Here is a 17614-nt window from a genome sequence, read left to right on the forward strand (position 1 = left end):
GTGTGTATGTGCACGCACGTGAGTAAGAATCTCATTTCTTAAGTAATTAAAGTTATCTATTTTGACCCAAGTGTTCTCAATGGTGTGCGCATTGCGGAAAGCGGAAGGGAGTTCGTTCTTAACGTGATAAATTTTACAAATGAATGAAAAAGAACCAAATGGGAGGGAGGTGTATTGAGGCAAGGAAACGAGGGTTTAATTTGATCCAGGGCTGAGCCAAAGACCCTGACGACTTAAAAATACTAATTTATATAGCATTTCCCCCTCCAGTGCTCCGAGCCCTCTGCGTTACAATATCTCGCTTTCCCCCACACCACGGCATTTTCCAAGTTTATCCTATGGACTTGTCTGCAGTGGAACCCCAAGTTCCTGGGCCAGAGTCTCGGAGTTTTGCTGGAGATTTTGGGGAAAGAGGTTTTATCCCAGCCACTGCCACAAGGCTGTCACCTGTCCTGTGAAACCTCCCATACACTTGAACCACAGCTGCCTTGTTCTGTTCTTCCACATCAGTTGGAAGTGCTGGAAGTGGCTATGTGAAAACGGAGTCTTTTCCGTGGTGGCTCCAAGGCTGTGGAACTCGTTGTCCAAGAGGGCTTCAACTTGCCCCTTTTTTTCTTATGTTTGTCATCATTGTGCAAAAACAAGTTTAGGGGTGAATATTTGGATGTTGCAAGTTGGTGATGTTGGCAGCTTCCCAATAAGAACAGGAAATGCCAACAGGGCTGGAGGATTTGTGGGCAGGGGAAATGAATTTGCAAAGATGCGCAGGAAATATGCTCTTTGACGCAATGAGTTTTGGTAAGTTCTTTCTTGGGGGATATAGATGCAAGGCCAGGTTAGAATCATAGAATCATAGAATCATAGAGTTGGAAGAGACCACAAGGGCCATCGAGTCCAACCCCCTGCCAAGCAGGAAACACCATCGGAGCACTCCTGACATATGGTTGTCAAGCCTCTGCTTAAAGACCTCCAAAGTAGGAGACTCCACCACACTCCTTGGCAGCAAATTCAAACAGCTCTTACTGTCAGGAAGTTCTTCCTAATGTTTAGGTGGAATCTTCTTTCTTGTAGTTTGAATCCATTGCTCCATGTCCGCTTCTCTGGAGCAGCAGAAAACAACCTTTCTCCCTCCTCTATATGACATCCTTTTATATATTTGAACATAGCTATCATATCACCCCTTAACCTCCTCTTCTCCAGGCTAAACATGCCCAGCTCCCTTAGCCGTTCCTCATGGGCAAAGTTTTTTCTTTGTTTATGCCTTCCCAAACTTTATAGTTCTCATAAACCTACCCCCAGTGCCCCCTAACCTATAAAAACCACTATTTGGAATAGCGGTTTGCATGACCCACTAAGGAACATAACAACACAATAAAACTCCGAATACAGTGGTACCTCGGGTTACATACGCTTCAGGTTACAGACTCCGCTAACCCAGAAATATTACCTCAGGTCAAGAACTTTGCTTCAGGAAGAGAACAGAAATTGTGCAACGGCGATGCGGCGGCAGCAGGAGGCCCCATTAGCTAAAGTGGTGCTTCGGGTTAAGAACAGTTTCAGGTTAAGAACAGACCTCCGGACCAAATTAAGTATGTAACCAGAGGTACCACTGTAGTAACAATAGCACATTTGTTCAAAATTCTCTTAGAACTATTTTGTTCAATTAATCTAACAAAATTGATAACTTGATTCGGTGAGACCAGCTTAATCACTTACACCCCCAGCTGCCCCATGCCTCTTAGCGCCCCCTAAGTAATCTCACACTTAATACACTTAAAAAATACACTTGCTTGGGTAAAAAGTGCATAAGGGGGGACAGTGCCACCCACTTTGAGAACCACTGGTTTGACTGTTTATAGATTGCCACCCAGAGCAGACTGGGGAGGGCTAGATATTTACCTCCTCCACACACACACACACACACACACACACACACACACACACACACACAGACCTACTTTCATCTGTGAATGGTCTGATGTTACAATGAAGCCAGGTGACTCCTTTTCGCTTGCTCATGTGCTTTGGAATCAAAGGGAGTTTCACCCTATAAGCACCTGGCAGGGCGAACAAGGGCAGAGAATCTGCTATCGCCACTACTCAGTAGACAATCTTGGGCCAAGCAAACAACATCACCTGGTTGGAGGCAGCAGCTTCCCCCCACCCCCCAAAGATCTCCTAAGCTCCTGAGATATATTGTGGAGCAGAATCCACTCACAGAGATTAAACAGCTGAAATCTGGTTGAGCTCAACCAGCCTCCGGTTATCAGCAGGACCGCAGGCAGCGGAGAATGAAGCCGGACTTATGATAGATGGCTACCTTTTTTGATTCCCTGGCATGTACTTGAAGATTGCGTCAGGAGCCGATCGCTGGCGCAACATGATGAATGTCTCTTTGCTAAGCTGTGCTATGTACTTTCTAGAGCTGGCGGGGCATAGCCAGCTGCTGATCTAGCCGAGCGAGGCCTGTTTGTCCCTGTCGCCGGCGTTGCTTTGTTTTGCGTGAGTGATGGCGCCATATCGACATTACAGTTTTGCTCTTCCGCCTTTCGGCCGCGCTGTGCTATGGCATGGGGATGAGGCTGGGGTACGGCGTTGCAGCTGCCAGCAGGTTTGGCTCTCCATATTGCATTGCTCCCCACTCCTTCCTGGGGAAAGGAAAACATTATATGTCTTGAAGTACTGGATTAAAGCATAAACGGTTAAGGGAGCTTGAAGACTCGAGAGCAAGGGATTGAAAACAAAACTGAGCAGAAGACTGTCTGCGGTGTGTGTAGTCTTCTGTAGGGCCGGCCCTAGCGTTAGGCAGAGTGATGCAGCTGCCTCAGGTGGCAGGTGCTGGGGAGGCAAGGAGCAGTGAGGAGGTGCTGGAGAAGAGAACTTTGTCTGCTGAGCAACCCTGCCCTGCTTCCCTTAAGCTAGCCAGCTGCCCTCAGGTATGGTGGAAGCAGGGCTGGCACAAGGCATTTTGGCGCCTGAGGCAAACCACAAAATGGCACCCCACCCCCCACAGCCAGGGAGGAAGGGTCCCAAGGGCCTTGGGAACAAGAGAGAGGAAATAACGATATCCATCAGCAATAAGGGGGTGAGTGACGATCTACATTGGGAGCAAGCAGGGGATCAAACCAGCCTTACCCAATGGTTGAAGTGGGAATCAATAGCCACTGTAGTGAGGAAATGGGTTCACTCTGAGTCATGCCGGTTGGCTGCAGAGCCCAGGAGACCCCAGAGGGCAGCCCTAGTCATTTCCTCCCTAGGTGTGGAAGGAGACCAGCAATGTCTTCCAAAACGCAGCCGCCCTTCAAAAGTTGCGCCTTTCCTGGATTTTGCAGTACAGCTCTCCTGCCAAGTAATGTGTACAAAAATACACTTCCTTGGGTAAAAGGTGCATAAAATGCGTGTATCAGCAACATTGGTTTGCAAAAGAAATGTGGATTTTGGGCAAAGCCAAATGTTCAATTTTGTAGATTTAGAGGAAAGTGCACCAAAATGCTGGTAAATTTTCACGAGGATTTAAAAAGAAAAGAAAAGAGCAGATCAATGTGAAGAATTCAGTTTAAGATTGGAAAAAGGAGAACTTGAGAGAGCCTCAAACTGCTTGGTTGGCCCAACCCTAGTAATGGGGGAAATCCTGGAGATCTGCTCCTTGCCTGGGCTACATGGGCTGACTCACCATAAAACAGCTATCTTCTTTTAAGGAGCAGGTCCATAGCTGAGTGGTAGAGCATCTGCCTTGCATGCCAAAGTCCCCAGATTCAATTCCTGACATTGCCATGTAAGGCTGGGAAAGCCACACACACACACACAGCCTGAAAACCCTGGGGAACTGCCTGCCCGTGTCAACAATACTGGGCTCAATGGACCAATGGCCCATGAACGAACAGACATTGTTAGACCACTCCTCCCGTTATCCTTGGCTGGCAATGATGGGAGTTCAGCAGCATCTGGAGGGCCTAAAGCTTCCCACCTTTGATATATGTTCTATGTGGGTTTCATTAGATCTGCACCTACTCCTATCAGTTGGTTTGCCTGCAGGCATAAGCAGTGGCAGGATCTTTGGGTCTGTCCTGTTCTGCCTGCACACAGCACTGCCCCTATAGGAAAAACCAACGCGGTGATCTCTTTGGGGACCTGCTTGGATCATTTCTAACCTGTTACATAAGTTTTATTTGAGCCTTTAGTGTGATTTTGTTTGTAACAAAAATAAAGAATAAACCAAGCTTCTGAAATAGGTTTGATGGCAGCTGATTGCACTTTCCAGTTGTTAAATACAGCAGCCATATGTCTGGAAGTAAATCTCACAGTGATTCACTGATGCTTACTCCCCAGGTAAGTCTTAGAAATTCAGCACATTAAGATGATGCTAAGCTTTGCTTTTTAATGACTGGCTCCCAGGTGGGTCTTTTTTAAAATAAAAAAAGCATTTAACGGTATGGTTACGAATGCAACATACCAACCACCAAGTCCATGCAGTAAAAATGCACAAATGATGTTCATTGCATGCCTTCACCATATGTGCATTAACAAAGGTTTCCCATTGCGTGATATATTTCCCATGTGGCCTTCAAAGCTCAACAAATCATGCACCTCCATTTCTGGTGCTACTTGCTCAGTAACTGATGGATGGAAGACACACACATGAAAAATCTAGATTAATTTGCAAAGGTGTGCATGCATTTAAATTGCTCATTCCCTCCTTCTTTTCAAAACAGTATTATGTGCATGTGAATTATGATATTTTTTGCATTTATAATGACATGGATTAACAGATGGCAGGAGCTTCTTTTGAATCAACGTGATCATAAAAATATCTCCTTAATAGCTCAATTTGTTTCAGGTAGGAGGCAAGAGAGAGAGAGAGAGGAAAGAAAAGAAAAATGTTTTTCTCAATAATATTATCCACATCCTGACTCAGCTGATGCCATACATAGTGCTATGAGTTCGCAGGTGAGTCTGGCTGGTACCCTGTGCCCCTTCCACACCTGTGATCCTGCGTACATGTGAGGGTTACAGAGCATAAGAGCAAGCCTAGCAAACCAGTTCCTTTCTTTAGATGAGCAGTTCTCAACCTGTGGGTCCCCATATGCTGTTGGACTTCAACTCCCATAATCCCTGAGCTCCGGCCTTGCTAGCTAGGGGTGATGGGAGTTGTAGTTCAACAACATCTGGGGACCCACAGGTTGAGAAAGGCTGCTCTAGTTAATGGCTTTGGCCGGCTAGTTAAGTACCATGATCAGCATGACCGAAAAAGTTGCTCTGTGCCATAGGAAAAAATGGATGGGCTCCCTCTGCCCCACCTAGTTGCTAGGTAGGGAAACAATAGCAGAGGAAGTATGTGAGAGTTGGGCCGGAAGTGGGAGACACAGAGGACTCAGCTACATTCGTAAAGATAAAGTGCTTTATATGCATTATAACATTGTCACACCAGATGGCGCTGTGGAGTCCCATCTTTCGCCAGCGGGATTTCCCCGTATGAAATTTACAACACATTTAACTGAATTGCTTTTTTTGAGGTGTCTAGATTAAGCCAGAGACATGTTTTGCCATGTGCTGGATCTAAAACTGACTCATAAAGAAGCAAGACCTTTGGGGGTGTGAATGCAGCGAGGCTCTCCATCTTAAGCTCGGGTTGTATATATGTATAAGTGTAATGGGATGATTAGCTGCTTGTGCGTAAAATCGTGCTCCCTCAGAGTTTGTGCGACTCCACAAACCTCTGTGTGTGACAGAGCTCCACAAACATGTCTGCTCTTAGTCACTCGTAGAGTCTGACAGTGGCTGTCTGCGGAAGCGTTTCCAGCAAAGAAGCTCCTTAACGGAAACGCGTCTCCTGGACTCACGGCGTGACAGTTTCCGGCGAGGTGTGGGTCTCCCTATGGGAGACTCAGATACCTCCCCACTGTTCTCGCTGGAAGCGTCTCTGAGCCCTCCCTCCTGCTCGCATTCCCTCAGAGATCCACTCCTCCCCCTGCTGGTTCCTGCCTCAGCTGTTGAGTCTCTTTCTTCCTCCCTGAGACCCTCCACCGCCTGATGCTCCGATGGCAGTTCCCTGACATCCACCTCCCCTCCAGGGCCCCCCTCACCCCCTCCCATTTCCTCTTCCCTGGGAGGTGAAGGGTTAAAACCCCGAAAAGAATCTTCTTCATCTTCAGACGTCTCGAACAACTCCCTCCATCGATCGCCGTCCTGGCTCGCTGAATCCTCCTCCTCTTCGGAATCTGTGAACCCCTCCAACTCCTCTTCCTCGTCGGTGGTGGCAAAGTATTTCCTTCGGAACCTCGCTACAGGCTGAGGTTTGCGTGGGAACCTCTGATGAAAAGTTTCTATTAAAAATTCGTCATTGACATCCTCTGCCCTAACCCAGGTGTTTTCCGACTCCGGTTCCCCTTCCCACATTACCAAATACTCAACTTGATCTCCCTTCCACCTGGAATCGAGGATCTCCGCTACATGGTAGCTGTGTTCCTTCTCCTCCATTGCTGGTCCCCTAGTGACCCTCCCTTCACTGTCCCCTTTATACGGTGACAGCAATGACCTGTGGAAAACTGGGTGCAGCTTCATGTGGTTCGGTAACCGGAGTCTGAAAGCCACTGGGTTGACCTGCTGCATGACTTCAAATGGTCCCAGCCTTTTGGGTCTTAACTTCTTACAACCCCCTTTGAATGGCAACCCTTGGGTTGACAGCCACACCTGGTCCCCCACCCTGATGCTTTCACCTTCCCTTCTGTTTTTGTCTGCCTGCCTCTTATATTCCTCCTTAGCCCTGTTTAAGTTGAGTTGGAGCTGGCGATGGATCGCTTCCATTTCTTCAACGAACTGTTCTGCAGCTGGAACGCTCCAGTTCTCCCCTTTCCCCCCTGGGAAGGCTCTGGGATGGCACCCGTGATTAGCCAAAAAGGGGCTCATCCCCGTGGACACGTTCTCTGCATTGTTGTAGGCAAATTCTGCCAACGCCAGCTTCTCCACCCAATCATTCTCTCTGTCATTCACATAACACCTCAAATATTGCTGGAGAACACCATTAGCTCTTTCCGCCTGCCCGTTGGTTTCTGGATGACGGGCCGTTGAGAAATTAACCTCAAGATGCAGTAAGCTCATGAGCTTCCTCCAGAACCTGGAAGTAAATTGTTTCCCTCGGTCTGAAACCACCCTCAAGGGGGCGCCATGCAACCTAAACACATTTTCTACAAACAATTTGGCTGTTTCTTCTGCTGTGACCGCATGTGAGCAGGCTATAAAGTGGGCCATTTTAGTTAACAGGTCTACCACAACCATGATGGCTGTTTTCCCTCTAGACCTTGGCAGATCAGTCATAAAATCTATGGCCACTGCTTCCCACGGTCTTTCAGGTGTGGGTAGTGGTTCTAATAAACCTGCCGGTGCCCGCCTCTCCCCCTTGGCTCGTTGGCATTGTTCACACCCTCTCACATACTCCCGCACATCTTCCCTGACCTTGGGCCACCAAAATTCCCTGGTAACCAGCCACATGGTTTTGTGTTGCCCAAAATGCCCTGCTGTGGGGCTATCGTGCAGTTGCTTGAGTACCTTCTCCCTCAATTCCCCTTCGGGTATATATAACGCTCCCTTGTAGTACAATGCCCCGTTTCTCTCCTCAAAACCCCCGGGTTTGTCTCCCTCCCTCCTGAGACCCCTGAGTTTGTCCTGGGCGTATTCATCATGCACCGTACCCTCTACCAACTCCCTTTGCCCCACCAATGCCGCCCCACACACCCAGCGGTCCTCTGGAATGACATGGGTCTCTTCGGGTGCTCCCTCCCCCTCCAAATATTCAGGTTTGCGTGAGAGAGCGTCCGCCCTAACGTTCTCTGGGCCTGGCACGTAACAAATCTCAAAGTTAAATTTGGAGAACTCCTGGGCCCATCTCAACTGCCGTTGGTTGAGCACTCGCGCAGTTCTCCAATACTCTAGATTCTTATGGTCCGTGCACACTTGCACCTTATGTTGTGCACCAATTAGCAGGTGCCTCCATTTCCGGAAAGCCTCATGAATAGCAAGAAGTTCCCGGTCGTACACCGTGTAGTTCCTCTCGGATTTGTTCAGCTTTCGCGAAAAGAAGGCACACGGTCGCCACTCTGACTCCTCCTTCCCCGACTGCAGAAGAAGCACCGCCCCTATGGCTCTGTCAGATGCGTCTGTTTCGACCCTCAGCTTCTTTTGTAAGTCCACATGCAGAAGTTGTTCTTCCGAGGCGAAGGCCCTCTTCAGTTCCTCAAACGCTCGCTCCGCCTCCGCCGTCCATACAAACTTCTTTTTACTGCTGAGACAGTCCGTAATGGGCGCCGTCAGGTGGGCGAAGTTTCGGATGAACTTACGATAAAAGTTTCCAAACCCTAGGAACCTCTGCACATCCTTCTTGGTTTTGGGTGTTTTCCAGTCCAGCACTGCCTGCACCTTACCGGGATCCATGGCCAATCCCTTGTCTGACAGGCGGTACCCCAGGAATTCCACCTCCTTGGTATGAAACTGACACTTCTCCAGTTTCACCCACAGCCTGTTGGCTTGCAGCCTGCTCAACACTTCTCTGACGTCTCTCACATGTTGCTCCTCATTCTCCGAATACACCAACACATCATCTAGGAAGGCAACGCAATTCTTGTAGAGCAAAGGACCCAGTACGTGGTTCATAAAAGATTGAAAGCACGCTGAGCCTGCTTGTAATCCAAAAGGCATAACGAGATATTCAAATGCCCCCAAAGGGGTAAACATGGTGGTTTTCCATTCATCCCCTTTCCTTATACGTATCAGGTTGTACGCCCCCCTTAGATCCAGCTTTGTAAAAATCTTTCCCTTCCTCACCCTGGTCAAAATATCATCAATCCTGGGCATAGGGAAAGTCACTGGTTCAGTCACTGCATTTAACCTCCTAAAATCACATACAAGTCTCGGCTTGTCCGTGTGCTTTTTATCCACAAAAAACACTGGGCTACCCCCCGCTGCTTTGGACTCTCTGATGAAGCCCCTCTTCAGGTTCTTGTCAATAAATTCTCGCAACTCCTGCATTTCTCTGTCTGACATGGCATACAACTTGCCCACAGGAAGCTGTGCTCCAGGGAGTAGATTGATCTGGCAATCAAAGGGCCTATGAGGGGGTAGTTGGTCAGCTTCCTTCTCGCTGAACACGTCGCTGAGATCTGCATACTGTGGTGGTACCTTCACCTTCTCCATTACTTCTGTCCCTGCTAGGGTGGCTTGGGCCCCTGCTGAACCCTTTTCCCCTTTGCAGTGTTCTAAGCAATGTGCTGAACCAAAGGAAACCACTCTTTGATGCCAGCCCACCAGCGGATCATGTAGCGCTAGCCAGCTCATTCCCAAAATAATGGGAGCGCCTCCCAAGGTGGCCACATTAAACGCTATCAGTTCTGTGTGCCTTGCCACCCTCATTATCATTGGGACGGTCTGCAAGCTGACTCCTCCTCCCAACAACTCCCTGCCATCGATCGTGGTCACCTGCAGGGGGTTGCTTAAAGGGATCGTCTGTATCTGGTGTTCAGCAGCAAACTCCTTGCTCATAAAATTGCAGGAGCTGCCTGAGTCCAACAGCGCCTTTATTTTTAGGGGGTGTCCATTTTGCAGCTCTAGCGACACATCAATAACTAGAGCAGGTTGAGGAGCTTCTGGCACGGGCACTTTCACTGCTCTTTGGCCTGGCTGCAGTGCCCCGACTGTGGCAACCAGGCGTTGGCTTTTACCTGCTCCGTTTCTCCCTGCTCTCCTCCCTCAACAGCTCCCACCATCCCTTGCCATTCCTTCCTCTGGGGGCAGACTCTGGCAAAGTGGCCTGGCTGTTGGCAGAGATAGCATTTCCGGGCGCCTTTTCCCTCCTTCTTAACCCCCTCACTGGGTTTTGAAAATGTGCGCGCGCGCGCTGTTCCGATTTCCATCGGCTCTGCCGGCGGGAAAGCTGGCTCAGGAATGTCTGGAATGCGGAACTCCTTCCAACGTTCCCCTCTCCCTTCCCGCCTCTCCAAGGCTCTTGCCTCCTGACGCGCTCCTATGGTCAGCGCAGATTTGGTCAGCTGATCCATAGACACCGCCCTGGGGCTCCGGGACAGCTCGTCTTTCACAGCTGAAGAAAGACCTTCTTCAAATAGCATCTGAATAGGTGCCGCCGATAAATCCCAACCCAGTCTGTGAATCAGCATGGTAAACTCAGTCCAGTACTCACGGACAGATCGGCTTCCCTGCTTGCAAGCCATTAGCTGTCTGCGCACCACCCCTTCCTCAATATCGCTGGAAAACATGATATCCATTGCTCTAAAGAACTTCATCGTGTCCTTTAGGACGTCATTGTGCGTTGCCATTAGGGGTCGAACCCAGTCCCGCGCCCCTTTCTCAAGATGCCCAATTACGAAAGCAACTCGCGATTCCTCATCAGGGAACTCATCGAACTGCACATTAATGGCATATTGCATCTCTGTCCTAAAGGCATGGTAATCCTTGGGGTCCCCCCCAAACTTCTGCACCAATCCTGGTACCTTTCTGGGGAACTGAGTGGCTCTCCCTTTCTTGTCTGCATCCTGAGCCCTTCTCTCCTCAAGCCTCGCCGTCTGCAGCGCAAGTTGGACTTCCAACGCTCGGTACCTTTCTTCCAAGCTTGGACCAGCGCCAACTCCTGCTCCTCCGGTTCCGGCTGGTTCGCTCATGATGCTTTCTCCTGCACAGGCAGCGTACAGAGACTGTCAGACTGCTGTAATGGGATGATTAGCTGCTTGTGCGTAAAATCGTGCTCCCTCAGAGTTTGTGCGACTCCACAAACCTCTGTGTGTGACAGAGCTCCACAAACATGTCTGCTCTTAGTCACTCGTAGAGTCTGACAGTGGCTGTCTGCGGAAGCGTTTCCAGCAAAGAAGCTCCTTAACGGAAACGCGTCTCCTGGACTCACGGCGTGACAGTTTCCGACGAGGTGTGGGTCTCCCTATGGGAGACTCAGATACCTCCCCACTGTTCTCGCTGGAAGCGTCTCTGAGCCCTCCCTCCTGCTCGCATTCCCTCAGAGATCCACTCCTCCCCCTGCTGGTTCCTGCCTCAGCTGTTGAGTCTCTTTCTTCCTCCCTGAGACCCTCCACCGCCTGATGCTCCGATGGCAGTTCCCTGACAATAAGGAAAAATCTGTACCCACTGCTGTGTGGGACACCTTCGGAAGCAGAAACGGCTAAGGAGAAATCCCTACAGTAATTGAGTGGAATCCATAAAATGGTTGGACGGCGCCTTGTACACCTCTTTCCGGCAGTTCCTGTGGCCAATCTGGTGCCCATCGTATTGCTCTGCTTTCCTTTGGATGTCTTGTCATCTGGGCAGCCCAGGACCTCCAGACACACTGCCCAGGCTTCTATCCTAGAAACAATACAGGAGGCAGCAGATGCAAGTTACCAGTCTCTGCAGCCACAGCAGGCGCTGTGATTCTCCAGCCGTTTGGCTTCACCTCCAGTGGCACACTCCATTGTCTCCCTAGACAGCTGGATGTTACGGAAAAGGAGCAATGCGGCAGCGAGCTGCAGCTAGCTGGAAAGCAAAACATGATGGGAATGTTGGGACTGTTCCGTGGGAACAGAGGGACAGTCTATTCACAATGCTGAGCACCGGATTTAGCTCAGAGTGTAATTTGACCTGTACAGGAAGTACAGGAGGTGGAGTTTGTCTCTCTGCTGGTGGAGTTTGAAGAGAGCAGACGCGTTTCTCTGTAATGCTGCAAAGACAGAGATAAAGGCATGTAAATACATTTCTGTCTATCTCTTTCCCCTGCCTGGGGGCAGGGAAGAGTGGTGTGTTCTTCTCACGCTTGAGGAGGATCGCCAATCGTGACCTGACCTGGATCCTGCTCGGGAATGCAGCCAGGGAGGTCAACAGGAGATCAAGCCGGGTACCTGGAGAGTGGCCAGTTTCTCCTGAGAGGCAAGATTTCCTAACACTGGATGCCAACAACATATCCTAAAGACACCATTGACCTACATTCCAAGGAAATTGAGCCCTGGATAAGTGCTTGGAACCCCCCAGAGTCTCTCACCACTCAGAGATTGCGGTGTTGTCTCACAGTACCCAAGTGGACCACCTTGTTTTTCTATGTACCGGTACCTATAATTCCCTGTCCCCAGACATTTATGTGCATGGTTCCCCAGGTGCGTTACCTTAGGCTCCTAGAGCCCACATGCACACACTTTTACATGTTGCTAAGAAAAGAAATGGGACACGGGTGGCACTGTGGGTTAAACCACAGAGACTAAGGCTTGCCAATCAGAAGGTCGGCGGTTCGAATCGCTGCGACGGGGTGAGCTCCCGTTGCTCAGTCCCAGCCCCTGCCAACCTAGCAGTTCGAAAGCACGTCAAAGTGCAAGTAGATAAATAGGTATCACTCTGGTGGGAAGGTAAACGTCATTTCCGTGCACTGCTCTGGTTCGCCAGAAGCGGCTTAGTCATGCTGGCCACATGACCCGGAAGCTGTATGCCGGCTCCCTCGGCCAATAAAGCAAGATGAGCGCTGCAACCCCAGAGTTGTCTATGACTGGAAGCAACGGTCAGGGGTCCCTTTACCTTTAAGAAAAGAAAAGGCGGCAGTTTTGTGTAACTGATCAATAGGTGTGGCTGGAAATTTAGAAATGATTACTGTTATTTTAATAGTGAGGCAATACACCCCCCCCCATAGTGGAGATGGCTGTGACCTGTGCGCCTGCTTAGTCAATGTCCACTTACTGTTGTTGGAAAATAATATTATAATAATAATTTATTATTTATACCCCGCCCATTTGGCTGGGTTTCCCCAGCCACTCTGGGCGGCTTCCAACAGAATATTAAAATACAATAGTCTATTAAACATTAAAAACTTCCCTAAGCAGGACTGCCTTCAAGAAGTCTTCTAAAAGTCTGGTAGTTGTTTTTATCTTTGACATCTGGTGGGAGGGCTTTCCACAGGGTGGGTGCCACTACCAAGAAGACCTGGTTCCCTGTAACTTGGCTTCTTGCGGCGAGGGAACAGCCAGAAGGCCCTTGGCCCTGGACCTCAAGGCCCCTGCTTGCTCTCCCTTCTTATGGTTCTTGACTTCTAAACTGACCTGAACCAGATAACCCTTCATATAAAAGACTCCGTCGAATTGCCTCCACCGAAATGGGGAATGGCCGTAGCTCTGTGGGAAAGGTTTGCATGCAGAAGGTCCCTGGGCCAATTCCCAGCATCTCCAAGTAGGTCTGGGAGAGACAACCCTGTCTGAAATCCCAGAGAGGCGCTGCCAGCCAGTGTCAACAATAGTGAGCTGGGTGGGCCAATGACCTGACAGGCAGCTTCCTGTGCAGTGGCATAGCGTGGGGGGTGCAGGGGGGCTGGCCGCACCGGGCGCAACATCTGGGGGTTAGGGTTAGGGGGCGCAAATCCACGGGTTAGGGGGCGCAAATTACTTGCCGTGCCCCGGGTGCTGACAACCCACGCTACGCCACTGTTCCTGTGGTCCTATGAATGAAGCAGAAGTGTGATGATTTAGCCACATCTCACTTGATAATTTCCACCTTGAACACTGTTGCACAATGGGATTATCTTGGCCCTTCGGTAGATTATTTTAAAACAGGCCAGGCGCGAAGCTAATCAATTTTCTTACTGACACAAATCTCCTTTCCTTATCTGTGTTTACAGGCAGTAATCCCATATTTACATAGAAAATGCTGTCATGCTAGCCAGCTATCCCATAATATAATAGCTAGGCTTCAGGGATCAGAGCAAGATGATAGGAACCGCTGAATATTCTAATGCTTTGCCTCGTACCCAGCCATTCTTAGCACTCCGGGAGAAAATAAGCAGAGGTGATCGTTTGCAGCGGGTGGAGGGAGGGTGCTGGGGAATGAGAAGAGAAACATGCAAAAGAAATGCTCATTAAATGTATTACAAAGTGTCAGGGCTGCCACTCAGTCCCAGCTCACATAGGACCACGTTAGCCAGCGTTCAGGTTAAAAGAGTCTTTATTGGATTACAGGTTCCATTTCCAAACTGCAACGTGCAGCCCTACTTCTTCTAGGTCAGACCGGCGAAGACCCGTCTGAGTCTCCGCCTCTAGCACACCAGCTTAATACCCTAGCCTTGCTCCACCTCCTGCGCCTTTCCTTCCGTCTCTGGGTCCTTCTGCCCCCCGGGGTCTCTTCTTTCCTACTCTCTTCTGACGCGGACCCCCCTGACCCTTCCGCCTCCTTGCGGCGGGCTTTGGGACCTGGCTCACTCTCTGGGCTGCTTACTGCGCCAGCTTCCGCTACATTTGAACTTGGCGCGCGCGCCCAACTCTCAACCTTCCTCTTGATCGTTTCGTCGCTCCCCGAGGTGGGCGTGACTACTCCTGACTCATGCCCTCCCTCCTTCTGAAAGCCTCCGGAACCCGATATCTGGTCCCCTTTCTCCCCGCTGCTCCCGGCTGGGTACGTGGGTCCCGATCTCCAACTGCTGCTCTCTGATTCCTCTCTGGACCCTTCTTCCTGGGGTGTCCCCCTGCTTTCCCCCCTTGCTCTGACCGCTGGCGCTCCCTTCTGGGAATCCTCGGACTCACTGGATAAGCTCGGCGATCTCGGTTCGTCATCCCCACTCATCTTTCCTTCGTATTCCTCCCCCTCGCTCTCTGTCTCCTCCCTTCTCTGCGTCTCTGCTCCTGAACCCCTGACATCCATCCCCCCCTCGAAGCCCCCCCTTCCCCCCTCCCCACTTTCAAGGGTGGTTGCTGGGTGCTCCATCATCACAGGAGTGAATGCCGGATACAGTTCGCTCCTCGTCGCTGGCCGCCAACTGAAGACCTCCGAGTCTTCCTCCTCGCGTTCGTCAACGTTGAGCTGCTCCGCCTCCATTTCAGTGCCGCCGTGCTCGAAACCGAGATCCTCCCCGCACACGTCCATGTCAGTCTCTGCGTCGGTCGCTGGACCTGGCATCCCCAGCCACCTCCGGCGCCACTGCTCCTCTGGCCGATCGTCCCACCAATACGAGGTGTCGGACGCCGAACCCTCCGGTGACCCCTCTGGGGAACGTGCGCGCTGTGCGGGCTCCCCGTCCGAGTCGAAGCCATGGAACGTGCTGGAGGAAAGTGTGGGCGTGAACAACCAGTCGTCGAAGAAGCCTGCTGGCATGGGTCTGTGTGGGAAAAGGGCATGAAACTCGTCCTTGAGCAGGGGTTCCTCCAAAGCGTAGTCTGGCACCCAGCTATTAGCACTAGCCCGGGTGCCCTCTCTGGCTAGGAGGTATTCCACTCCGTCTTCCCCCCATCTGGAGTCCAAAATCTCCGTGACTTCGTTGATGGGGTCCTGCTGTGGCAATCTTCCCGCCTCCGTTCGCTCCTGAGACGGACTCGGTGCTGTTCCTGGTTCCTGGAACCTGTGAGGTGTCCTGTAGGGAGTGAGCACCGACCTGTGGAACACCGGATGCATCCTGGAACCCTCCGGTAGCACCAGCCTGAAAGCTACTGGGTTGATCTGCACTTCGACTTGGTATGGACCGAGTTGCTTGTGCCCCAACTTCTTTTTGGCTAACGATCTGGTCGGCACTGCGTGGGCTGCCAACCAGACCCAGTCTCCCACTCGGATCTCTTCGCCAACCCGCCTGTGCTTGTCCGCTTGCACCTTGTATGCGTGCTTCGCTAGCTCCAGCTGCCGTCGGAGTTGATCGTGGACCTCCTGCAACTCAGACGCGAAAGCGTCCGCCGTCTGCGGTTCCCCTTCCCCCACTCTGTCCAGTCCCGGGAAGGTTCTGGGATTCCTCCCATTGTTGGCGAAGAACGGCGTCACCCCTGTGGACACGTGCTTCGTGTTGTTGTAGGCGAACTCGGCGAGCGGCAGGTAATCCACCCACGTCGCCGGCTGTTGATTGGCATAGCATCTCAGGTACTGCTGCATGATGGCATTGACCCTCTCCGCTTGCCCGTTGGTCTGTGGGTGTCTCGCTGATGTCAGGTTGATCTTGACGTTCAGGAAGCCCATCAGCTTCTGCCAGAAATTCGAGATGAACTGGCGACCGCGGTCGGACAGTATAGACCGCGGCAGCCCGTGCACTTTGAACACGTGATCTATGAACAGTTTGGCTGTTTGTTCTGCCGTGGCCACCTTCGCACACGGTATGAAGTGTGCCATCTTGGTGAACAAGTCCACCACCACTAGTACAGCTGTCTTGCCTCTCAAGCTGGGTAGATCCGTGACAAAGTCCAGGGCCACCCTCTCCCACGGTTCAAACGGCGTTTGCAGCGGTTCCAGCAGTCCCGCCGGTGGTTTGTGTACCGGCTTGGCCCTCTGGCAGGTGTCGCACCTCGCGACGTAGTCCGCGACTTCCCCTCTCAGTCTGGGCCACCAAAAGTCCCTTGCGACTAATTCCACCGTTTTTTCCGTGCCAAAGTGCCCGGCCGTGGGTGCGTCGTGCAACTGCTGCAGTACCTTGGCGCGAAGTTCATCTCCCGGCATGTAGATGGCCCCTTTACGTAAGAGCAAGCCGTCCCGTATCTGGAACTCGTCGCTCTTCGCCGTGCCCTTGTGCACCTCGGCCATCTTCGCCTGCGCGAATGAGTCGTCCTGCAACGCCCGCCGCACCGCATCCAGGTCTACTGTGGCTGAAGCGCACGCCCACGCTGTTGGCGCGAAGATGTGCATGGCTGCCGCTGGCGTCGCCTCTTCGAGGTATTGCGGTTTTCGGGACAGTGCATCCGCCATGATGTTGGTGTTGCCTGGGACGTACTCTATTCGGAAATCGAAGTCAGCAAAGAACTCCGCCCAACGTATCTGCCTCTGGTTCAGGAACTTCGCCGTGCGCCAGTGCTCCAGATTCTTGTGGTCCGTGCAGACCTGCACCGTGTGCTTGGCGCCGATCAGGAAGTGTCTCCACGCCTTGAAGGCTGCATGAATGGCAAGCAACTCCCTGTCCCAGATGGTGTAGTTCTGCTCCGACTTGCTGAGCTTTCTGGAGTAGAACGCTCCCGGCCTCCAGACCCCCTGTGGGTCCCTCTGCAGCAGGACAGCTCCCACTGCTCTATCGGATGCGTCCGTCTCTACCCGCATCGGTCTGCTGGGGTCGATATGCAGCAGTTGTTCTTCCGACGCGAAGAGACGCTTGAGTGCCTGAAAGGACTGCTCCGCCTGCTCCGTCCAGATGAATTTCTTTTTCTTGGAGCTTAGCGTGTCCGTAATAGCCGCCGTCTGCATCGCGAACCCTTTGATAAACTTGCGATAGAAGTTGGCGAAGCCGACAAACCGCTGGACCTGCTTCCGGTTGCGCGGGCTCTTCCAATCCAACACCGCCCGAACCTTGGCGCTGTCCATGGCTAGCCCCTTGTCCGACAACTTGTAACCCAAGAAATCCACCTCCGTCGTGTCGAACTGGCACTTCTCCAGTTTGGCGTACAGTCTATGCTGCTGCAACCTCTCCAGCACCTCCCGAACGTCTTGGTCATGCGCTTGCTGCGACTCGGAGAATATCAGGATGTCATCCAGAAAGCAGACGCACTTCTTGTAGAGGAGTCCCGCCAACACATGATGCATGAAAGCTTGAAAACAGTGAGAACCGTTTTGCAATCCAAACGGCATCACTCTGTACTCGTAGGTGCCCAGAGGCGTGAACATGGCTGTCTTCCACTCATCGCCCTCCCTCATGCGGATG

At 51.5% G+C, this 17614-nt stretch overlaps 1 long non-coding RNA gene across 1 annotated transcript in view; it reads left to right on the forward strand.

The window, feature by feature from the left end:
• Positions 1–12202: 12202 nt before the first annotated feature.
• Positions 12203–17614, forward strand: part of LOC308576108 — a 147178-nt gene continuing 141766 nt past the window's right edge. Inside the window, exon 1 of the long non-coding RNA XR_014003094.1 lies at positions 12203–12259. This is a non-coding gene — a long non-coding RNA (uncharacterized lncRNA). The remainder of the gene's footprint in view (positions 12260–17614) is intronic.

Source organism: Podarcis bocagei (assembly GCF_964188305.1).
Source record: "Podarcis bocagei genome assembly, chromosome: 16".
Classification (NCBI taxonomy): Eukaryota; Metazoa; Chordata; class Lepidosauria; order Squamata; family Lacertidae; genus Podarcis; species Podarcis bocagei.